This window comes from Papio anubis, chromosome 6, assembly GCF_008728515.1.
Source record: "Papio anubis isolate 15944 chromosome 6, Panubis1.0, whole genome shotgun sequence".
NCBI lineage: Eukaryota > Metazoa > Chordata > Mammalia > Primates > Cercopithecidae > Papio > Papio anubis.
The window spans coordinates 45266519-45291748 of NC_044981.1; the positions used below are offsets into that span (position 1 = coordinate 45266519).

The 25230-nt window shown below is 42.8% G+C and overlaps 1 protein-coding gene across 2 annotated transcripts in view; it reads right to left on the bottom strand.

Moving 5' to 3' along the window:
• The window catches only part of ADGRF5 (adhesion G protein-coupled receptor F5), a 102784-nt gene extending 82510 nt beyond the window's left edge, over nt 1-20274 (bottom strand). The window contains exon 1 of one of the 2 annotated variants that reach the window (XM_009205324.3): nt 20036-20274. The gene's annotated coding sequence lies outside the window, so the exon portion shown is untranslated. The remainder of the gene's footprint in view (nt 1-20035) is intronic. The other variant, XM_003897697.5, reaches the window with a different exon arrangement.
• Nucleotides 20275-25230: the final 4956 nt, after the last annotated feature.

Consider the following 25230-nt stretch of genomic DNA (forward strand, 5'->3'; position numbering starts at 1 on the left):
TCTGCACTGTTTTAAATTTTAAACAAAAATAAAAACTCTGTAGGGTCCCATAGAATGACAGAATTGAAGCTACACGTGTTCAGTTTCTTTACAACCACCATGCTAACATTGCGTGTTTTTAATCTGCTGTTCAATTGCAGGGATGTGTTATTCTGCAGAGGCTGGAGAGACTTCAGGCAAACTCAAACAGTCCCAAACCCTTAGAAACTTACTCTTGGAACAAACATGTGTAGCTGAGTTCCTCTGTGTCAGGAGCTGCTATATAAACGAGAGTTTTCTGAATTACCTTCTCTGTAGAACACTATTTATTAAAAGGTAAGTAATAAAAGTACATTAATTAGCAGCTTATATTACTGAAACTCACCGGTAATGGTAGCAATTGTTAAGAACTTAGACCTTCAATAGATTTTTTAGGAAAAATACTTTATCACTGACATTGTTTGGGATCACCACCATATGGTGATAGTTCTTTTTTTTTTTTTTTTGAGACGGAGTCTTGTTGTGTCGCCCAGGCTGGAATGCAGTAGTGTGATCTCGGCTCACTGCAACCTCTGCCTCCCAGGTTCAAGCGATTATTCCGCTTCAGCCTCCTGAGTAGCTGGGACTATGGGCACGTGCCACAATGCCTGGCTAATTTTTTGTATCTTTAGTAGAGACAGATGGTCTTGATCTCCTGACCTCGTGATCCGCCCGCCTTGACCTCCCAAAGTGCTGAGATTACAGGAGTGAGCCACTGAGCCTGACCGATAATCCTTAAAAATGCTTTAGTCAGTTTTATTGTTGATTTCAAATTCTCTACAGACAATGCACCACCTTATTGCCTGCACTTGAGGGAAACCCCCCACTACTCCACCCTGATGTCACGGATTCCAGAGTGTCTCTTGTGAGCTCTTCATGCAAGCACAGGAGACCTTCATTCAGAGGTGCCTCATTCTCTCTTCATTAGCCTAATTTATTTTATCTGAGAGCAGTACTTGTAGGGGTACAGACCCAAAGAGGGTAGAGGAAGAATTTGCCACTACCAAATAAAAGTGGAGAGAGAGCTCATATTAAAGGAAGGCCACATGAATCCGATTCACTAAGGCATTTCCCAGCTTCTCCAGAGGAAGCTAATCTTGCCTTTCTCCTTTTCTCCAAGTCCCTCACCTGCTCCTGAATTCAACTCCATCTGGAAATATCTCCCTGACCCAGAGGAAGGAAGGGCTGCACGGATGTCTGTCAGTGCGGTTCCAAGCCCCCAGGGCCACCTGTAAAAAACAAGTGTGTTGTGTGGTGCTGACCTGGAGTGAGAAGGAAAACAAGCTTTGACTCCACTGACCCTGAAGGAAGGAAGCAGGAAGCCTTGTAGGGGGACGGGGTGAAGCCATCCGGAACGAGGTGTCCTATTACCGCCTGACCCTCTCCCTAATCAGGAATGCAGAATGAATGACTCCAGCCCAGAAAGCAGAGCAACTGCAGCAGTTTCCACACCTATCTCAAAATTAGAGAACTTGCCTTGCACAGGAAACAATCCTTATGGCTCCTACTGTTTACACCACCCTAGGTACAGTGTGTCAGGTCCTGCTCAGTCTTCACAACACCGCATTCTGTCCTCATCCCCATTTTACAGATGAGGAAAATCAGTCTCAGAGGGGTTGAGTTGGTCAGGATGGAACCCAGAGCTGCGCCATGCCCAAGGCCTTCCTCCCTGGGATGGGGGCTGGCTGGGGCTTGAACGCTCCCGTGCCTCTATCACCTGTAGATCTAAAGCATTAACCTTCAGACTTTGTGGTTTTGTTGTTGGTCATATGGTGCTGAGGTCCTTGCCGTATCTTCTCTATCTTTTCTTCCAGATCTGCCTGCCATAGCTGCCTTCCTCAAAATATTCCTTCATGGGAAAGCATTATGAGAAAGGGTAAATCTAACTGTCTGCTATAATAGTGGCAGTAGGTGGGTTTACATCACACACGCTAGGAAACTGCTTTAATCTTTCGACATCTCTCTCTTTCCAAATCATGCACACCTTCATTCCATCATCAAACATTTATTGAAAATCTACATGCCAGACACTGTTTTAGGCCCTGGGGATAAGAAGTAACGAAAACAACTGTCCCCTAGGAGTCTGCACTCTAGTTGCGGGAGGTGCCGGCTAGCCTCTCTTTACCCTCCAGGTCCATCTTCGCCCTTCTCTGTGCCCCAGGAGGCTAACCCCGCACTCTGCTGTGCCTTGTCTTCTGGGAGGGTGATGGAAGGTAGGGAGAGTGGGAGATCCCAGCGGGATGTTGTAGTATGGAAGCACAGGAGAACCTGGCATTTTCTCCCCCCAACTCCTGGCAGGCAGCAGTTTTGGCAGTGATTGTATTCCTCCCCTCTAGCCACAGATCCTGGGGGATTCCCCTCTCCCACAGTCACAGATCTTGGCAGGTTCCTCTGACACCTCCCTTACCTCCCCACCCTTCTTGACCCTTTTTGCTTAATGAGATGCAACCCATGGCTGCTCGATGCTGCCAGTTCTATGTTGACTTAACTGCTCTTACCTCTTCTGTTACCCTTTGAAAATGTCACTTCTTTTCTGCCAGGACCTTGACTGATACAGAAATACAGACAATAAACAAACAAGTGAGTTATATGTCTGATGAGCAAAAATGCTATGAAGAACATGAAGCAAGGTACAGGAAATAAGGACTCTGTGTGTGTGTGTCTGTGTGTCTGTGTGTGTGTGTGTGTGTTGATGGGGTGGCATCAAGCCCATCTTTCTCCCGTGTCACTGAAATTGCCCTTATGATGCTTACCTCATGTTTTCCCAGCCCCTCACTGTCTCAGATTTCATGCTATTGGGTTTTCTACTAAATCTTTTATTTTCTTATCTTAGTAAGCAGAGCAGTTCAGGTCAATTGTGGCTCCTTCCTTAAAATGTGTACCTCAGTTCTCCCAACCATTCATCACCATTCTAGTTGCAAGGCAACACAGTGGTCCCCCATTATCTGAGGGGGATACGTTCCAAGGCCCCCAGTGGATGTCTGAAATCATCGATAGTACTAAACCCCATATACACCATGTTTTTTATATGCATGCATACCTATGATAAAGTTTAATTTATAAATTAGGCACAGTTAAGAGATTAACAACAATAACTAACAATGAAATAGAGCAGTTATATAATATGCTAGCATCACTAATCTTGTGCTTTGGGGTGATTGTTAAGTCAGATAAAAGTCACTTGAACACAGGTGCTGCGATACATACCCTGATAGTAGATTTGATAACTGAGAAAGCTACTAAGTGACTAATGGACAGAAATATGCTGGACAAAGTGATGATTCGTGTTCCAGGTAAGGCAGAATGAACAGCGTGAGATTTCATCATGCTATTCAGAATGGCATGTAATTTAAAACTTCTATATTGTTTTTTTCTGGAATGTTCCATTTAATATTTACAGACCCCAGTTGGCCATGAGTGGCTGAAACCACAGAAAGCAAGACTGCTAATAAGTTGGGGATTGGGGACTACTGATTCAGAGTTATCAATACCAGAAATGTTTCCTATTACATGTAACTTGTGAATAAACATGATTTATAGTTTAATTTTAGTGTTTGGGGAAAATGTACATTCTTTAATTCTGGAAAGCCTGCAGAACGAATTCCAGTGTTCATTCTGAAAAGTCTTTGCTAGAAAAATAATATTCTGGGCGCCTTCTACAGCAGTATCCTCCCTTTCCCTTCCTTTCTGCTGGCCTCAGACACTACCATCTGCCATCTCATAAGCAGCAAATCAGAGCTGAATGTGGTGTCTTCCTCCTAAACTCTTTAACCCTTGATAAACACTGTTGACTGACAAATAGCACTTGTCTATTTCTGTATTTTTTGGCTCTGACAATCATCTTGGAAGCCAATGAGAAGGAGAAATTTGGGGCTGCTGTGAAAAAAGCAACAGATTCTGGTAGGTGAGGCCACTGGAAGTGAGTGGTCTTCTGAGCCAGTGATAAAATCTTGGAGTCCACCCCCTTATCCCACTAGATGAAGGAGCATCTTGGTGGGTGGAGATCAGCACCTTAATGATCACTGCACTAGGTTGCAGTGATCCACATGGGTAGGGTGCTTAATAACCCTTTGGGTGTCCCCTGAGCAGGACTTCTGGGTTCCTCCTGTGAGTTCCCCCACCTAGAGTCTCAAGGTACAGCCCTAAGATCTTCATCATTAACAAACTCTCCAGGTAACTCTTGTGCAAACCAAATTCTGAAAACCGCAAATCTAGAGATGACCACACATGTTCTACCACAGAGTCCTTCACAAAGCCTCTCCCCAAAACTAGCCTTATTTTTCATTCTTTCTACTTTTCTGATTTTTTTTCTTTTTTTAATGAAGTCTCACTCTGTCACCAGGCTGGAGTGCAGTGGCGCAATCTCAGCTCACTGCAACCTCTGCCTCCCGGGTTCAAGCGATTCTCCTGCCTCAGCCTCCCAAATAGCTGGAACTACAGGTGCGTGCCACCACACTCAGCTAATTTTTGTGTTTTTAGTAGAGATGGGGTTTCACCATGTTGGCCAGGATGGTCTCAATCTCTTGACCTCATGATCCCCTCAGCTTCAGCTTCCCAAATTGCTGGGATTACAGGCATGAGCCACCATGCCCAGCCCTTTCTGATTATATAAAAGCAAAAGTCCCGGGGACTCATTGCTTGCTCCTTTAACTAGTGGTTCTCTTCTACCTGTGGGGCAGGACTCTTGCTTTAACATGATTTGCTGAGTGGCCAGTTTCAGGGTATCTTGACTGGGGCCAGGCAGGGTTGAAGCTTAAGGTGGGCTCAAGGTGTGGAGGGGCACGGGAAACAGGAGGGCACTGGTTTGAGAAGAGTGTAGAGACTTGTGAAGACACACAGTAAATAAGTATGTAAACAAATTAGTATATGTGACTTCAACTAAAATCCCTGTGTGAAAATTAAACAAATGAAGAGAAAGAGTAAGTTAATTAAAATGTATTGTCTTGGCCACGTGCGGTGCCTCACGCCTGTAATCCCAGCACTTTGGGAGACCAAGGCGGGTGGATCACGAGGTCAGGAGATCGAGACCATACTGGCTAACATGGTGAAACCCCATCTGTAACAAAAATACAAAAAATTAGCCGGGTATGGTGGCAGGCGCCTGTAGTCCCAGCTACTCAGGAGGCTGAGGCAGGAGAATTGCTTGAACCTGGGAGGCAGAGGTTGCAGGGAGCCGAGATCACGCCATTGCACTCCAGCCTGGGCGACAGAAGGAGACTCCATCTCACAAAAAAAAAAAAAAAGTATTGTCTCTTGGGTCCAATAAAAGTAATTTTCTGTTTATTTCCTTTACAATCAATGTTAATTTCAATTATTTTTAGTAACTTCCCTTTGAACTCATTGTTTCAAAATCCAAAAGTGACTTTCATTAAAGGTTGAATTTTGTTTGTGAGGACATGGAATGGGAAGCTTCAATTAATTAATTTTACTGACATACTAAAGGTGAAAACTTATGTAGTGCTGAAAAACCTTCAAACATATATTTAGCCCATTTTTTCTGTATGTAATAGAGATTGTCAATGGAATTGAACCCACTTTCGATGAATGAGGATTTCCAGCTACTTCCAGATATTCTCAATGGCATTTACATTTTAGTACTATAGATGGAGGAGTTTAGACTACTAGAATGATTATAAAATGCTCACGATAACTTATTTCTTATGATTTTAAATTATAGTTGTCCCTTGAATAACAGGAGTTTGAATTTCAAGGACCCAGTTTTATGTGGATTTTTTTTTTCAATACATACAGTTGGTATTTGTAGTTCTGTATCTGAAACCAAACACGGATTGAAAAATATGGTTTTCCTTAGATGCTAAACCAACCATACTAATGGTTGACTTTTACTTTTCCCATATGTGAGGTTCTGCAGGACTTACTTTGGGACTGAGTGTGCACAGATTTTGGTGTAACCTGGGGTAAAGGGGTTCAACTCTTGATTCTTCACTCATGTTAAAGATTAATTCAGCCACTTGCTATTATATTTTCCATGTCTATCTTTTTCTTCTAAATATTTGTTTTGAGAAATTTAGTTTGTGACCATGACATTAGAGAAGATAGTTGCTTTTTGTTGGATTTTGGTAAGCAAAGGGGAAAATAAGCACATAGGACCTCTTCTTCCCTATCCATCCTTCCAATTCTCCTTCGTTCAAGGGAATTTTTGATTTTCCAGCCTCCTCCTGCCTTATCTACAATGGAGGAAATAAAGACGTTAGGATATATTTCAGCCTTAGCCAGTTGGCAACACTTAGAGACACAGATCTCATATTTCCGCCTGTATAACCCATTCTGTAAAGACTCAGATTCACACCATTCTAAAATGTAGAGAAATGTGCCAAGAAGCCACAGCTCTGAAGCCCTCTAACGAGGCAAACGGTTGACTCAAGTGTTTGCTCTCGGCAACAAGTGACTTCCTGCTTTGCAAAGAGAAATTTCAAAGTGATTCTGATTTTTACAAATGTCCAATAGAACCCTGAGATAGAGCATCCTTATTTTTATTTTATACCCCTTACAGACCAAAATGGACCAAAATATCAGGAACTATTGATGTCTGGTTCCCAGGATTTTCGTAAACTGTATCAGAACATAATGTATAAAGTTAAAGGAGCACTTACAGACAGATGAGAAGATAAGTAGATCTGTGAGTAATCTCTTCTCTCCCCACACATCATTATCTTCAGCCAAGATGCTTCATTGTCAGGACTTCTGCCTAAAGAATCAGCTTCAAATAGCTTTGGCTAAGTTCTTGGCTTCACACTCAGGGTCTGCTCAGGTAGACATTGAGCAAGTAAAGGGTCAAAAATGTGGTGCACCCCATACTATTCTGGGATCTGTAGACATTGTGAAATGACCAAATTCTAGCGACCTGCTCAGTGACTCACATCTCTAATCCTAGCACTTTGGAAGGTCGAGGTGTGAGGAGCCCTTGAAGCCAGGAGTTTCAGACCAGCCTAGGCAACATAGCAAGACCCTGTCTCTACAAATGATAAAAAGCCAGGCATGCTGGCAAGCCTCCCTTTGACTCCCTCTAGTTGTGTGTACACCTCCCATCACCTCCTCCCCTGTCAAAGCACCTACTGAACTGTGTTACAATGCTCTATTTACGGGCTCCTCCACTGTCCTGTGATACTACCACCTCGCACACCACCCCAGGGTAGGATCTCATTTACCTACTGTTCTGTGTCTAGCACTTAGCGCAGTATCTGGCACAGAGTAGTCAGTACAACAGTAGTAATCCATGTTGTTATGAATGAATCCCTAAGGCGGCACACTATTAGAGTTGCTTAAGAGGGTAAAGCATGGGCTATGGCACCAGGCTGTTGGGTTGAAGTACTAGTTCTACCACTTCCAGCTATTGAAATTTGGGTAAGTTACTTAATCTCTCTGATCCTCAGTTTTCTTATCTTTAAAACAGAGACAGTGCAATTTTCTCATATTAAATGAAGTATTCCAAATTAAGTACTTAAGAGCAGAGCTTGGTGAGTATTAAGTCCCCTATGCTAGGAAGAAAATGGACCAGAAGATCCTAAGATGCTTCTGTCATGAGAAGCCTGCACATAGGACACGTTTTATTCATAGTCACTCTATTTCTCTTTCGTCTCCTTTCTTTCTCTAAATATGGTTAATTTATCTCTAGACTGCTAATATTTCTTTCTTCCTTTTCCTCTTTCTTTGACATAATATTTACAAGTCCACAGCTCAGATCCCACATGCATAACCATTAGAGATGTGTGCGTGTGTCTGCATGTGTGCATGCATGCACTCATGCATGTGTGTGCATTTGGTTTGGTGGTTTGAGTAATTGGGTTTAAAAATGGAACTAGGGCATATCAGTAAATAGGCTATAGGCACTGACCAATTCATCAGTTATAACTCTTGTTTTTGAAGGATAATCCATTACAATAAATAAAGTCTGCATGTTCCTGAAAATTGTCACAGGAAATTGTTGACTAAAGGTGAGTCTCAAGTCAAAAGAGGAAAAAAATCCTGAATATAGAAATTTACATCAGATATGAAACTTACACATACAAAAAAAAAAAAAACAAGCATAACTGCCTGCTAAAGTAAGTAAGGGGAACTTATAGACTATCTCTGAGAAAATGGATGAATTTTGCAGAAAGGTGCTGTTTTATCAAGAGCAGTTGAGGTTCGATCTATAGTCACACATCAGGTTGTGTTGGCAGTTTGGTTACATATTTTTATTTTTGAAATCCTATCCTTTTCCCAGTATATGTATTCATATTCACAAATAGGATATTCATTCACTGGACAAATGTTTCTGGGTACCTACTTTGTGCAGAATACTATCTTAATGCTGGGAAACTCGTGGACGATTTCTTTCTTACAGCAAGTTTATTGTTGTTACTGCTGCTGATGATACTATTGCTATTTTTAATTGCTATCTCTTATTGAGAAACACCTCCATCACAGGGTCTCTGCTGGGTGTTTTTTAACAAGCTTTTTTTTTTTTTTTTGAGATGGAGTCTCCCTTTGTCGCCCAGGCTAGAGTGCAGTGGCACGATCTCGGCTCACTGCAAGCTCCACCTCCCGGGTTCACACCATTCTCCTGCCTCAGCCTCCCGAGTAGCTGGGACTACAGGCGCCCGCCACCACGCCCAGCTAATTTTTTGTATTTTTAGTAGAGACGGGGTTTCACCGTGTTAGCCCCGATGGTCTCGATCTCCTGACCTCGTGATCCACGCACCTCGGCCTCCCAAAGTGCTGGGATTACGGGCATGAGCCACCGCGCCCGGCCTTTAACAAGCTTTTTAAATGCACAATGTCATTTAATTTTCACGACACTCCATGAACTAGTTAGCTACTCCCATTTTAGAGAAGGAGGCTCAGAAAGGTTAAACAACTGGCCAAACCTGGTTTAAAATCTACATAGATTGAAAATCTGGCAAATTGAAGAATTTGAGGCAGACTCTGAATCCCAAACCCAGTTCTTGTCACTATACTATATTATGCTTCAAGATAAGCTGCTGAAACATAAACAAATGAAAGGTTAAACATACGATGGTTTGAAGGATGGTACAAAGTGATACAGAATTCTGTTCCAAACCTGTAGTCCCAACAAAGGGTACAATGCAGCAGGAAGAATGTTCCTGCAAACATGAGCCTGGACTGCAAAATCATTAACCTACCCAGAGAAATACAGGGAGGGATCCTCCTGCCACCAGTGTAAACACTTTTCTAAAAAGCTAGTAGATATTTTCTAAACATTGTTTTTATGCCTGACTAAATGTGCATCATACTTTGGAAGTACTTCTAAGGCAGTGATCTCATCCTCTTTGGCACCAGGGACTGGTTTCATGGAAGACAAGTTTTCTAGAAGACCAGGAGAAGCGAGAACAGTGGGGGGATGGTTTCAGGATAAAACTATTCAGATTATCAGCCATTAGATTCTCATAAGGAGCATGCAACCTAGATCCCTCGCATGCACAGTTCACAATAGGGTTCAAGTTCCCATGAGAATCGAATGCCACCACTGATTCAAAAAGAGGTGGAGCTCAGGCGATAACGCTGGCTCTCCCATGGCTCACATCCTGCTGTGTCGCCAGGTTCCTAACAGGCCATCGACCAGCACTGGTCCATGGCCCACAAGTTGGGGACTCCTGTTCTAAGGTGCTGGTTGAAAAATGCATATTTTGCAGCATTGCTCCCTGTCCTGCTCCTACCCCCATCTTCCTACACAGACAGGTTTCAATTTAGTAAGTTCAGGTAGAACCCAGAGGTATGCATTTTGATCAGCATCCAGCCAGTTTATCAAGTACTGGTCTCTAGACCACACTTGCACAAACTGTGCTTTGCATCTCCATGTAAATAACATATTCTATATGTCATTTACAGTTCTCTTATACTAATATATTATACATCTATTATTACAAAAACCCAAAATAGAGATTTTTAAAGGGATAAGATCTTTCAAAATAAAGAGCAGGGCACATACTTTCTCTTCATAGTCCAACAGAGGGTGTAGCATACCATCTGTCACTCAGAGTTGAGTGAACCTCTGGCCTTGTACCCTAAGATACATCCCTGTCTTATGAACTTCTGAGAGACAGGAGGCTGGGTGGAATCTGTACTGGCTTGGTGCTTAGGCTCATTCTCTGTGGCCACCATTGTTCACCTTCAGACAGGTCAGTAAATCAATCTCCATGGCTTTGAAAGAAGAGTAGACAAGTTCTGCCGGTGAGCTGTGGAAAATTTATGCAACACCAGCATCCGCAGTGAAGAGATGATCTTGAAAAATATTAGTTATGCTATACCATGGCAACCCCACCTCAGGTGCATGAATATGCAGTGTCACTCATGACACACTTGGAAATTCTCCCTGAGTGATGATTTAAATAAAATGTGAATGAAGTCCAAGTGTCATTCATTTCTGCTTTTAAACGGGAATTAAAAACTCATATAGGAAGTATTAATAATTGTGATTTTGATTTTAAGAAAAAGGTAAAAGTTCGTTAGTAGCCTAAATGTGAGCAAAGTTTCAAAAATTATACTAAAATTAAAATTTATGAACAATCCATCCTGAAAGTAGAAGATGTTATTTTACTTAAAGAAGAGATAAATCACTTAAGTGACACTTTTGCATTCCTAACTCTACATGAAATGCTGAATGTGCCAGGTACTGTGCTAGGGGAGAGGAGTAAAAAGATGAAGAAGATGGCATCCCCATGTCCTAGGAAAGAAGTGCATGTGAACAATTACTGAGATTTCAAACACGAAAGGCACTGTAAAACAGGCTTGGGACAGTGCTGCAAAGCACTTAGCAGGGAGATCAGTTCTGCACAGGGATGCTGTGACCTGTAAAAAAGAAGTAATTTGGTGACATTTAAAATGGACTTAGAAGGATAGTTTACTTGACAGATGTGTTAGTCTGTTATCACGCCACTAATAAAGACATATCTGAGACTGGATAATTTAAAAAGGAAAGAGGTTTAATGGACTCACAGTTTCACATGGCTGGGGAGGCCTCACAATCATGGTGGAAGGTGAGGAGGAGCAAAGTCATGTCTTACTTACATGGTGGCAGGAAAGGGAGCTTGTGCAGGGGAACTCCCATTTATTAAACCATCAGATCTCATGAGATGTATTCACTACCATGAGAACAGTATGAAGGAAGCCGCCCTCATGATTCAATGATCTCCACCTGGCACCACCCTTGACACGTGGGATTATTGCAACTCAAGGCGAGATTTGGGTGGGGACACAGTCATACTATATTAACAGAAAAGGCAGGAAAGAGAAATCCAGGCAGAGGAATGAACCACAGCAGGGAGACAGAATGAATGGAGAAGAGGTGGCCCTGGTTATAGCCACTGGGAAGTTGAGGAAATGGAAGAGGAAAAGGAACCTGTAAAAGAAAAACTGAGAAGCTGCACCAGAGAAGAAGGAGGAAGGCCAGGAGCATTGGTGTCCTGGAAGGCAGGGACAAGACTAGAGGAAGTGGAGAGCAGTGTGAAGTCCTGCTGACAGTAAATGAGTTGGATTTGAGGATACAAAGGTCTTAGAGAATTTTGGCAAAAGCATTTGCTGAGGTGCATTGGGGTAGCGTAGACAGAACACAATGTGAATGGTTGGTGATGATATGAAGACATGAATAGCCATAATCCTTTCAAGAATTTTGTGGTGAGGGGAAATGAAGATGGAAGCACAGTTGAGGAAAAATATGGGGTGAGAAGAGCTTCTGCTCCTATTGTTTTAAGATGAGAAGGACCTGAGCGTAATTCAATGATAACAGGAAAGGACCAATAAGAGGGGAGCCTAGTGAGGCTATTGGAATAGAGGGCAGGAGTGTGGGAGAGCTGAGCTCTGGATGCAGGGAAGCGTCCCTCTTCTCTTGGGACAAAAAAAGAGGGCAAAAGAGATGGGTATTGAGGCTGATCCTGGCATAGAGTTGGTGGTGAGAAGGCCAATGGCATTATTTCCTCCAAGAAGGCACAGCTGTTTCCTGAGAGCAGGCTGTGTGTGCATGTGTGTACATGTGTATGTGCATGGTGCACACACTTGGCCACGCTGGTGCTTGGAGATTTAAGGACAATGAAGACACCATAAAGATGTCTCTGGGGATAATTGAAGAGTTCCAGGCTGGATGAGGGCCCATGTCCCTCTTCTAATCTTTCCTGGCCTTAGACCATACAAATATCTGGCTTCTTTGCACTCTCACTTGCAAGACATTGAGTTTGTGTGTTTGTATATATGTATAAATACATGCTCTTGACCGGGCGCGGTGGCTCATGCCTGTACTCCCAGCACTTTGGGAGGCCGAGGCGGGCGGATCACCTGAGGTCAGGAGTTCAAGACCAGCCTGACCAACATGGAGAAACCTCATCTCTACTAAAAATACAAAATTAGCCCGGTGCGGTGGCGGATGCCTGTAATCCCAGCTACTCGGGAGGCTGAGGCAGGAGAATCACTTTAACCCGGAAGGCGGAGGTTGCAGTGAGCCAAAATCACGCCACTGCACTCCAGCCTGGGCAACAAGAGTGAAACTCCGTCTCAAAAAAAAAAAAGAAATACATGGTCTTGAATTTTCCTGTAGGCAGAATCTCTGGTTTCTCCTAATACCTAGTAGAGTTCAGACACATAGAATATATTCAATAAATAATTCTTGGTTGGTTGAAATATCTTTCAACTCATTATACCCCAGCTGTTAGCCAATAAGTAGACTGCAAAGGTGAAAAGTAACTATAATTCTAAGACGGCCCTTCCCTAGAGACAGGGAACTGAAATTGAGTCACTATTTTTAGCAGGAATGCATATTACCATAAAGAAAGTTTTCTCTGATCTGACCAATGATGGGTGCATGTCATAACACTGAATGAAAACCTCTTAAAATGCAATACGTTTTGTGCTTTACCTATTTCCTCTCCATTAACACACAAACATATGCACACTCATGCACACAAATGCACACATACGTGCACATCTGCGGGTGCACACCACAACCAAAACCCAAACATCTTTTTGATCCTTAGATGGCTGGTGGCGTGAATTTTCTGTAATGTAAACGAAGAAGCAGTGGGCAGGATAAAGGGTTAAGTAAGGATCTCTAGTAATGCTTCAACTTGTTCTTTGAGGAGTAACAAAGAGAGGAAGAAGCACAGGCTTTGTGGAAGGAAATTCCCAGGCCCCACTTCGGACATTCGCAACCTGCCCTGTGAACCCCTGAGGGGTGTCTGATAATAAACACTTGCAAACAAAACAATCCTAAAAGGCATTTTTACTAACATTCTCACATTCTCACCAAAGAGCTACAACACGTTTTCCTGAATCTCCGGACCCTGGGGTCGGGATATCCACCTGCCAGCAGAGGCCAACAACCCAGTCCCTGCTCAGGCTGGTGTTTGTACGTGCAGGTCCCCCTTGCTCCTTGAGCCTTTGATTGGGCAGGGGTGGTGATGGAGCTGTGGAATGCAGATCACAGACTCAACACCAGACAGGATGGGTGTGGACTGCTGTGTGCAGACCTGAGACCCACCTCTTCGTCTTCCCTAGAGACCCCCAGACATAGCCCTGAGCATTGCAGCTTTGAGTAATAATGCAGTGACCTTCCCTAGGAGTAGAAAGAACTTGACAAAGGCATGAAAAGCTCTGCTTGTAAAGTGTGCCAATTAAGTAACAAATTGGTCTTCTTTTCCTGTAGTAGCAAAACAAACAAATAAAACCCCTGGAGACTTGACAGTAAATATTTGTGCAGAAGTTTGTTGTAAGAAGCTCAAAACATGTTAGGATCAAGATGCGAAAACTTAAGCAAAAGTCTAGTTTGGGTGAGATTGTTTGTAATATTATACCTTATTTATCCCCAAACTAATAGGATGTGAGATCTGTTATGCCCATTTCATCAATGACTACATGAAGGATCAGAAACTGGCCTAGAATAATAGTAAAGTTCTGGGCGATCCAGGTATCTGATACTTGCTCTAGTGAGTATGTGTGTGTGTGTGTGTATGTGTGTGTTTATTGGGGCTGTGTGTACACAGATTTATGACTTTTTTTTAACTAAAATATGCTTAAAATACCTTTATTAATTGCAATTCAAGCCAATATCCTCAAATGGCATCACTGTCTCAGGTCTAGACCAGAATTCACTTCACAGTGCAGGTGAGATTTACATCCTTGACTACAAAAAGAAAGCTGACCCTTTACTTTGAATTGCCGTCACTGGTCTCTGGAATATTTTTGGATGACTACTCATTTGCATCTGTCCAGAGTTGGCAGGCAATCTCCCTCTTGACCCCGGCCCTCAAGACCACATTGATCCAACTGAGGTGATGACAGGCTCCAGATTTTACTCTAGGTGGGGTTAACATGAGCCTCTACTCAGGCCTCCTTCTGTCCTTTGTGCTGTAACAATGGGCGGAAACACAGCCTTGTTAGAGGAAATTCCCAGGGCCATGCTTTGGACATTAGACAGTGGCTTTGCTATGCTGGGTAGGCTGATGTGCATCTAAAAATAAATACACTGGTCTGCAAGGGTTTCTATGATTTTGTTCTGCACAGTTGATTACATTTCAAAGGATTTTTTTTAAATTAGTGTTTTTAAGAAAGCTAATTTAGGTAAGCCTTGAGAATAAAATATATCATGGCTTTGTTTCGGTTTGAAAATATATAGCATTTGCTTATAACTGAAAGGACTGCTGCTTTTTTCCCCCAGAATCTCAAAGTGAGATTGAAGAAAGCAAAGTCATGCTGAGATGCTGCCCAAGCATGGTGAGAAACATGCAAGGGTCCAGAACTGCATGTTCTTTGAGTCCACAAAGGATAAAGTATTAACAGAAAGCTCTGGGGCTGCCTGGAGTGGTTGGTGATGTGTATAGGGCCTACCTAAGCCTAAGTCTCACTTCTCTAAAAGTTTCCATGTCCTTACTTCGCAGAGAGACTGCTCTTCTGGTGGTTCATGTAGCAGAAAAGGAAAGATGGGTAGAAGGCAGTGGTCAATGAACTTGACTCACAGCAGGCAGACAGTTCCAGTCAGCTCTCTTCTCTCCCCAAAAGTCAAATATTCCATTCACAGTCCTTGCAATTTAGAAGATGGTAGAATTAGTTTCTTTTTCACATTTTAAAATTAGATCTCTGAATGGCTAGGAACCCATATCCATGTAGTCGTGTTTCCGTTTTGGCTAGAGGAGAAATCAGAGTCAAAGCTCTGAGTCTTGCTGTTATTTGCCTGACTCTACTTGAGCTGAAAACGTCCAGAAATGCGGCAGTTTTCCATCAAATAGGAATGTGTTTGCAGCACAAGAAGTAACCCACAATTTAGTTAAAGAGTAACCCAAGAAGAGTGGTTTACAGTGAACTTTTCCCTCCTCATTGTTCTCATTTCTTTTTTGCTCTTTCCTGGAAGTCCAGCCTACTCCATTGTTACTAAGACCCTATTTTAAACTTACTGCAGCAGACAGGTAGGGCTAGCTTATGGAAAGTCAGCTATCCTCACTCTAGCCTGATGACTTATTTTGCAGACCTTCTTGGTGGCTTGGATCACTGCACTGACATCACGAGACTCTTGATAGCTTTGAGCGGGAAGGGATCTTCGAGGTCATCACCCGGACTCCACCCAGTGTGGGCATCCCTTTGGGAACACCCTGGCCACTAGTCCGTCTTCCAGGGTGCTGGAACATTGCCCGGGACAAGGCGTTCACCACACCACAAGGCAGCTCACTCATTTTTAGATGATTCTGATGGTGGGTAAATCCTTCCACATATTGAACTGAAATCTGTTACGCTATGATTTCCACTCATTGATCTTCTGTTGACCTTCCCTTTTCCCACACAGAGCAACCGTTCGATATTTAAAAGCAACCCTCATGTGCTACAAGATGTACTTCTTACTTTTAATTGTCCCGTGAATGTTCCTTCAACTATTCTGTGAATGACAGTTTTCTCATTTTCACAGTCTTGGCCAACCTCCTCTTTTAAGACTTGGTGTTTTTTGTTTTTTGTTTTGTTTTGTTTTGAGACAGAGTCTTGCTCTGTCGCCAGGCTGGAGTGCAGTGGTACAATCTCAGCTCACTGCAACCTCTGCCTCCGGGGTTCAAGCAATTCTCCTGCCTCAGCCTCCTGAGTAGCTGGGACTACAGGCAAGCGCCACCACGCCCAGCTAATTTTTGTATTTTTAGTAGAGACAGGGTTTCTCCAGGTTTGCCAGGAAGGTCTCAATCTCTTGACCTCGTGATCTGCCCACCTCGGCCTCCCAAAGTGCTGGGATTGCAGGCAGGAGCCACCGTGCCAGGCCGACCTGGTGTTTTTTTAAAGGAACCTATTTGGCACTTTAGATAATTAATCTTCTTACAACTTTGTGCACTAAGTATTAGTTCATATTTTCAGAAACAAAACAAAGACTTGGCAAGATACAATTACTTGTTCAACACAGGAGATTAAAAACCAGGTCTGCCTCTTTCTAGCCCACAACATGCCTCTCATTAAAAAAGAAATATTGAGCCAGATATAGTCCAGGCTGATTTCAAATACATCCTGAGATCTGTGGCAGGCCACAGGAAACCTCTCATGCAGGTTAACCTCCCTTTTGTGGTTACAACGTGTGTTTATTGACAGAGATTAAAGTGAACTTGAGTGGGTAAGAAATTACCAACAGAAAACATTCAGCTGTTGAAAGGCAGCTATAGACAAGGTGGGCATGGAGGGGGCCTGGAGGCAGAAAGGCATAGGAGCAACAGTAAGCAAGAAGGGATTCCAGAGGTGCAGGAGGCATGTCATTTGGAAGCTCTGGACAATGGAGGAGGAAGAGAAGAAGGATGGAAGAGAGAAACAGCGGTCCCTTGGGAGCATCTCAGCAGTTTGCTTTAGCCTAAACCTGGTGGTTGTGTCTATTTGCTTTCTCCCAAGTGTCCATGTGCTCTATGGGAGGGCAAAGCGTGGGGGACAATGATACTATGCTCTTCTCCAGCATTTGATTCTAGGTGAAATATGGCTAAGACACAAATCTTTGGGTGGAAAAAGGAGAATACCACATGTAGTCAGAAAGGGAATCCTTTTAGCTGTGCTACAGTGAGGGATGATGTCAGGAACTGGCTATATGTCTACCTGCTTCTAGATTTTTCCTGCACCACTTGGTACAGCTATTTCCTTCTCTTTTCCTGGCTGCTTTCCTAAAGCACGGATTGCTTAGTGGAGGCCCTTCCTCCCTCCTCATCTAACCTGCTTCAGAGCAGCACTATACCCAATGATGAATGCCTCATAGATTCCTCTGAGTTGCAGGACACTGCTCCCCAGGAGTCACGGGCAACTGTGCTCTTGGGGAAGTACCAAAGCACAATGTTAATGTCAATGGCTGAACACATGGGCATAGTAATAAAATGGCTCTCTTAAGATCTCTTCGAGCTGGCTTGACTCAGAGAAATACAGAACTCTGTCTTGTTCATCACTTGAAAAACTCAAGGTTCAGAGAAAAGTTGTGGACCCACCCAAGGGTCACATGGCAAGAGAGTTGCAGGTACAGGACTAAATCTGGGGCCCCAAAGCACAGTTCAGCTTTCTTTCTACTGAACTACACTGACTTCAAGCTTCAAGTTCTCAAGGCCTTTACTTGGATGTGCCAGCATTTGTTAGGGATCAGACTTATTTCAGTTTTCCTTAATACTTCCATAAAAGAGAAGTAGCACAGAGGATGACAAAAAGTAAGTCCTCCAGATGAGAGCTGCATGGAGGCAGGACTCACATCTGTATTGTTTGCCATCACATCCCTAGCACATAGCACACTGCCTGCCCTGTGAAAGGGACTGAGTGAGTCCTTGACTTAGAGTGGCAGAGAGTGAGGGGCACCGATAGGGAAACACCTAATGAAAGAGGCTGTCACAAAGACATAAAGAAATAGATTCTAAAAGGCATGGCACATGGAAAGTACTCAAAATATTTGGTGAGTAAATGAATCCAGCAACATTTCAGAAAGAAGAGTGTGGGAAAATGCTATAAGGATTAAAAATATTGTTTGGAAGATTCAAACTATAGATCTCTATCTCATAATTAATTAGGGTTTTTCAGACAATGTACACATTCATTTGCTCATTCATTCATTCATTCATTTATTCAACAAAATTGATTGAGCAGAAGCTATGTGCCCAAAACTGTGCCAAGTGCTATGGGTTTAGGCATAGAAGACCAATAACTCCTCAAGAGTGAAAATAAATATAGCAACTATTATTTAATGTGCTTAGGGATATGTCAAAACATTCCACCAAGTACCAGAAAAATCACAGACCTGAGAATCGCTTAGTAAAAGAGGGATGAAGGGGAATGAAGGTGTACAAACCAGGCCTTAATGGGCAATTGGGTGGGGAAGATGAATAGAGGTATCCCAGGCAGGGAGGACAGCACACACAGAAATAGGAAGGCGTTAGAGTATTCACATATTAGGGAAATGCAAGGTACTTAGTTTAGTTGCAAAGACAGATGCTGAGAGGGTGAGGCTGGCAGGACAATACGGAGCCGACTGATTTTTCTACCCTCCTTAAGTGAATGCTTCTCAAACTTTAATGTGCATATGCATCACCCAGGGATTAAAATGCAGATTCAGAAGTCTGGGGAGGGACTAAAGAATGTGTTCCCAAGTGATCATTTCCAGCTGATGCCTGATGCAGCTGGTCATTGGACTACACTTTAGGTAGCAAGCCTGTAAGTAACAGAGTGCAACAGAAATATTTCACTGAGGTCAGGCACCTTGGCTCCCACCTGTAATCCCAGCACTTTTGGGAACACCTGAGGTCAGGAGTTCGAGACCAGCCTGGGCAACATGGTGAAACCCCATCTCCACTAAAATTACAAAATTTAGCTGGGCGTGGGGGTGCGCGCCTGTAGTCCCAGCTACTTGGGAGGCTGAGGCACGAGAATCATTTGAACCTGAGAGGCAGAGGTTGCAGTGAGCCGAGATTGCACCACTGTACTCCAGACTGGGCAACAGAGCAAGACACAGTCTCAGAAAAAAAAAATATATATATATATCACTCAGAGTGGTTTAGAACTGCATATTCCCAAGAGCCCTGTAGCAGGGTATGGAAGATAGAATGGAGGGAGACTGTATTGATGTAAAATACGTAAGTGGTAAGAAATTATGAGCATTAGAGCTAAATAAACTAGAAAAGAATAGTAAATGTTCAATAAATAGGTATGAATTGTTTGATATTCCATGAAGTCTGTATAAATTATTTCTCTTAGAGTAAAGGCTGGTTGTGAAGACAAAATGAAACAATAAAAACATAAGATGCCAAAAAAAAAATCCAGAGAAATACGTAGTGGTACTTAAATAAGACCTGGCTCTTCTCTGAGTCTCAGTGACGTATCATCTTGAGCCTTAACAGTGACCAACAAGAGCACCCAGCTAAGGAGTGACTACCATCCCTACAGACAACCACCACCACAGCCTCTGAGCCATCCCTGGATATTCGTTGTCGCTGCTTGTATTGAATTTCAGGAAACTTCTGGAATAACAACTGTTTCACCACAAATTCTAGAAAATAATGTGGAAGTCCACCAAGTCCACCAGATCCCTGAACAAAGTACTCTTTTTTTTTTTTTTTTTACTTACAGCACATAGGCACTTTAAATTAGGAACACTTGTTCCTATTTCTGTTAGCAAATTCTCTGTCAAATCTAGTATTTCTTTAACTGAAAACCTCAGAAAGGAATAACAAAGAAATCATGGTACAGGTCTATACTATTAAAAAGAAAAGGCAGTTAGTAAAAATTACCCCGTATGCAGAAACCAAAAAAAACAAACTACTTCTAATGAGATGTGCACTCCAAAGAAAATAAGAATTGCCGCCATGATCTGTATACTGACTGGCATTCTTTATCCAAAGCTGTACAGATTTGAAAAATCCATATGTCATATCCCCTCTTTAGTCCTCACAGTCTTGTACATCAGTAAATCTCCACACGACACACAGGTTGAGAGCATGCAGCCAACTAGAAAAGCCACGTGGAAATGCACATCTATTCCAGAGCAGCTGGATTCACATTTAACATGACAAATCAAAACGATACAGGTACCTACCTTTCTCTTCTGGGGTTTGCAGGCTCCTAAAATTTAATACCTTACTGCTGATCTGCCCCAAAACCTCTCAGGTGAGGTGAACCTTGAGGGTATCCCATTCAATTACACAGCCAGAGGAGGGTGGGGTTTCACAAGACCAGACTTCAAATGCTGGGGATCTTGCGGGTTCCCAGGCTGTCGGGAGCAGAGGTGAACTGCCTTCTGTTCTCTGCTGCAGGAAGAAGCTGGGAGACACTGAGTGACTGGAGGTAGGGGGCGGGGGCTTGGGGGAGGGAAGTAATACGGGGACTGTAATAAATAAGAGATCCTCGCCACATGATTTCCTGTATTTGGTGGCTGATGCCTCTCTCCAGGCTCCCTAGAGGAAACAAGAAACTTGTCCTCTGGCCATTGGAAAGAAGAGAATAAACACACTGAGAACTGTGAAAAGAAGCAGCAGGACCCCAGGCAAGGAGTTGATGGGCCAGCCAGCTTTACCTTTTACCAAGTGCTTTCTTCCTGAAGTTCCTCTAAGTGTTTAACTCTGCAAAAGTCAATGATGTCCTCATCCTCTCCCACTGTGCTGAAGCATATTCTGGCCTCAGGCCAGATGTCATGTTACAGAGCGGCTGGTGAGAGGCAGGTTAGAATAGGCCCCGGAAGACTCCATTCCCAGCCTCAGAAAAGACCCTCTAAGCTCTGTCTTTGGAAAGTCTGATCTTTCTTAATCTTGGACTGACTCCAAAGCCCTCAGGCCATTTTGCCCTAGAGTTTAAAGAATTATCAGGAGGCCACCATCCATGGATTGCGAGAAGTAGGACCCTCTACATTATTTATGGAGTTCCATGTGAAACAAAAATGTGACACCCGGCGACAACAGAACATTAAAGCAAGTATGGGGACTCTCTGGAGCACAGGGCTCTATGCAACCGTACCAGGTCGTAGACTCACCAACCCAATTCTGGCTGTAGAAAGAAGGTGGGAACCTCGGGCTGTGTGGATTTTCACACGCTGAGCTGTTGAGAGGCCTGGACAACCCCCATTGTGTTCAGTGGGGTGACAGTCAGTCCTCGAACAGCAGTACACTTGGAAGCTGCTGCAAGGTGGCAGACAGGGAGGAGGGTGGATGCTGGGTTGTGGATGTGAGCAGACAAAGACCACAAACATATCACTGAGTTAAAATCACACAGTGGTCTCCTTGCCCATCTTTTCCCTCACTTCCTATCCATTCTCCTCCCAGCAACCAGGGCAATGTCTTTCAAATGCCATCTTCATGATGGGATTCCCATACTTAAAATGTTTCAGGAGCTTAAGGATATAGGCCAAACCCTTAAATGCACAATGGCCAATCTCTCCTACTTTCCCTCAAAGCCCACTTTCACCTGCACTCTCCTCATGCCCTTTCTCATTCCCTCCTTCCCCACTTCTCTCCACTCAATGAAGCATGTCCCAATTCCTTGAATCTCACATCCTTCAGAATGCATTTTCCAATTTCTGGGCCCCTTTGGTGTTCTTCCAAGCAAACCGTGCTTGTCTCTCTCATAACACTAAAGCAAGGAAGCCTGCCTACTTGTCTCTCTGTCTCCTTCTTGGCTGTCCCTCTGTGAGGTCGAGGACTGTGTCTGCTTCACCGTTATATCCCTAGTATTCAGGATCCAGCAGTGTCTGGTTTGTGTGGGTTTAACGTTAGGAGGAGGAGCGTCATCAACTGCAGTTACTGTTGGGTGTGACGGTGCGCACCTGTACAAGTCCCAGGTACTCGCGTGGCTGAGGCAGGAGAACTGCTGGAGCCCAGGAGTTTGAGACCAGCCTGGGTGAGACCCTGTCTTTACAAAATAAAATTAAATAAATTACAGTTATTACATGTTAGGGAAAGGAGAATATATGACTTAGAGGAAAACACAAGACTGTTGTTACAGTTTTAAAAAGTGGAGCAATTTCATGAGTGGTATTGCAGAGCTAGTGTTGAATATTATTAAAATGCTGCAGTTTGTAATATGCTGTGTATTGCAGCCTCGCAGAGATTATTGTAAGTAGGCAACAACCTCTATTCCATAAGTGAAGTCTTAGATAGGCTCACAAGAAGGAGGACTAAAGCTAGCAAGGGTGAAGGAAATGGGAGTCTGTTGGAGGTGAGGGGAGAGAGAGGAAGAAAGAAGGGGCAGTGGAAAGGAAAGAGGAAAAGAGGACGGAGGGATATGGGAGGAGGGATAAAGACATGAGAAGTGGGAAGAATCACATGAATGGAACAAAGCTTAGAAAACAGTGAGGTGGTGGGGAGGGGAGGAAAACCCCGGTGAAGTCAGCATTTATCTGGAAGCAGTGCACCATGGGCAGGCTCTGTGCACCCTGCCTGACTCCCCTGCACTTTCTCAGGCTCCCTGATGAATCAAGCCTGTTTTTCAACAAGTCAAAAGGCAAAAGGGGGTCTAGGGACATGGCACTACAGCTCTTAAAACACAACAGTTAGCTTCTCCTTTTTGTTTGGACTTTGAAACATTATTAAACCACATAGTCACTTTTATATTTCATGATTTTGAATACTTCCATGACAATATTACATCTGGAATTTCTAAGCATATATTCTGTTTACTTTTCGCTGTTCCTCTGAATCAAGAGGTCACTTTGTGTGATGATGAGGGCTGCACATGAGTGAGAAGCCCCAGGTGAGGCTAGATGATTGGAGTACAAGCTAGAGTAACAAGACCCATACTCTAGCATCTATAAAGGTCATGAAAACATAGGTGATTCTGGTTTTGTGCATTTAATTGTCGTTTAATATATGCATCTATCTAGAATAGAGCAAAGATATTTATTAAGCCAATCATTTGAACTTTATGAAGTCTTAATTTGGTTCCTAATTAATGAATATTACTTCCATTGGAAATGGAAGTGTCAGAGAAAATAGTGAAAGGCTTTCAGATAGGAAAAGATGACTGGGTGTCCTGTCAACAGAGTGTTGAGAGTTTTCTAGCAAACAACATACCGCTGGGGAGCTGAATCTATAGGGGTCTCTACATTTGATCATCTTTGACTGGAGGTTTAATAATTCTGAAGGACGTAGAAACTAATAGTAATACAAATGATTTTTGACCATAGAAATGCACATTAGTTTTGTCCAGTAGAGATATAATTGCCTTCCACCCTATAGAAATGGTTATTTCAAACATAAAATTTTAGTGCATGTTAGGATATTAGCCAGTGTTTGTAGTTATTAGCAAATTCAATTCAGCATTCCTTATTGTCTCTATATAAATATATCTGCTCTTGAGATTTCCCTTTGAACAAGTCCTAATGTTTTACCACTCCTTCATTAATTAATGAGTTAAATAAAATCTCTTTCGCATGTTCATTTTATATTTGTTTGAATCAGGATTTCACCTTTTGAAAATGATCTTTTAACAGAAGGGTAGGTGATAGTGCTTACAGCAGGTTGTATCAGGAATTTGCAATGGCAAAACTGTTTTCTTAAATATTTGGCCTAGTTTTATACATTCTTTGAGTATGTAAAATAAAAACAGGGAATAAACTAAGTGTGTTGATTATGAAAGTAAATGACAAAGCTTATCAGCTGAACAATAGGTGGGTACAGAGTTTCAGTTAGGGCAAGAGTACAGGCAAAGCCCAAAGCAGAACTATGTAAAACAATAACTGGATCCGGGTTTACTAAATATGGTGAAAGTGGCCTAGGTTTGGACTCACTAAAACCAGTACCTTGGAGGAAAGAAAACCTTGATAAGCAAAGGGCATACATTTCAGGTGTTCAGTATTTTTTAAGACAGTATTTTTAGGAATTCTTGCCATATAGGCAATTATTCAGAAATGTCCTACTATTAATCAGCTATAGCAAACCCTTCAACATAGGGGACAATGACATTTTGAAAGGAAGAAATCAGAAAACACAAATATATTTGTGTGGTTTGGCTTCTCTTTAATTTTTATATTTGTTGTATTTTTAGTGTATGTGACTCACAATCTATATTTTTAAAATCAAAGATACAAAATAATTTATCTTTAAGGATCAGTCTGGCCAATCAGTTTGGTTTGACTCACTAAAGCTCTTAGTGCCAGATCGGCAGCTAAACATGAGACCTTTTTGTTTTGTTTTGTTTAATTTTTATTTTCAAAATGAATTTGCCATTAATTTTGTAATTTAGAGTGGGGGAAATGACTTATCAAACAGCTCAGTGTGGAAGTTTGGATATTTTCATGAGAACAGTGGTTCTTGATTTTGGAGTAATCATGAGAACTATAAATGATCAATAGCAAGTAATAGAACAAATGTGATCTACTAGATGCTTAAAGATCACTTCCCACAAACGCACGACTCTTTCTGCAAGAACCATGAGTAGACTTGTGAAGGGAGACTCCGTCACAGACTGACACACCAGCTTTGTCTTCACCCGCATTAGAGGTGAGGCTCTCTCTCCTTTCATTGTCAGTTTTTCTCTGCCAACTACTAGCATCACATTTGTCATTGAAGACGGAGCTCTTAAGAGGGGACTATTAAGGAGCTCTATAACTTTCATTGTTTCACTGAAAAATAAAAAGGAAGTATGGACACTATAATATTAAACCCATCAAAGAAGGAATATACATGTAAAACATCAGTAGCATTGTTCTTGAGGAAAAAGGAATGTTGGCCTGAAGAAAGGCAACTGACCACTATCATATGTTTCCCTTAAAAATAAAGGTGTTAGGAAAAGAGAGAGAGAGAGAGAGAAGGAAGAAAGACAGAGGGAAAGAGCGAGGGAGAGGGACAGAGGATGGAGAGAGGAAGGGAGGGAGGAAGGAAGAAGGGAAGGAAGGAAGGAAGAAAAGAAGGAAGGAAGGGAGGGAGGGAGGGAAAGAGAGAAAGAAGGGAAAGAAAGAGAGAAAGAGAAAAAGAAAGAAAGAAGAAAGGAAAGAAGGAAGGAAGGAAGACAAGGGGAGGGAGGGAGGGAAGAAAGGAGGAAAGAAAGAGGGAGGGAGGAAGGGGAGAGAGAAAAAAGAAAATGAAGGAGGGAGGGAGAGCGGGAAAGGAGGGAGAGCTGGAAGGAAGGAAGAAAGAAAGGAAAGAAGGAAGGAAGGAAGGAAAGAAGGAAGGAAGGAAGGAGGGAAGGAGAGGGGAGGAGAGGAGAGGAGGGAGTGAAGATGAGGGAGGGAGGGAAGAAAGGAGGGAGGAAAGGAGGAAGAGAAGGAGGGAAGGAGGGAGAGAGGGAAGGAAGAGAGGAAGG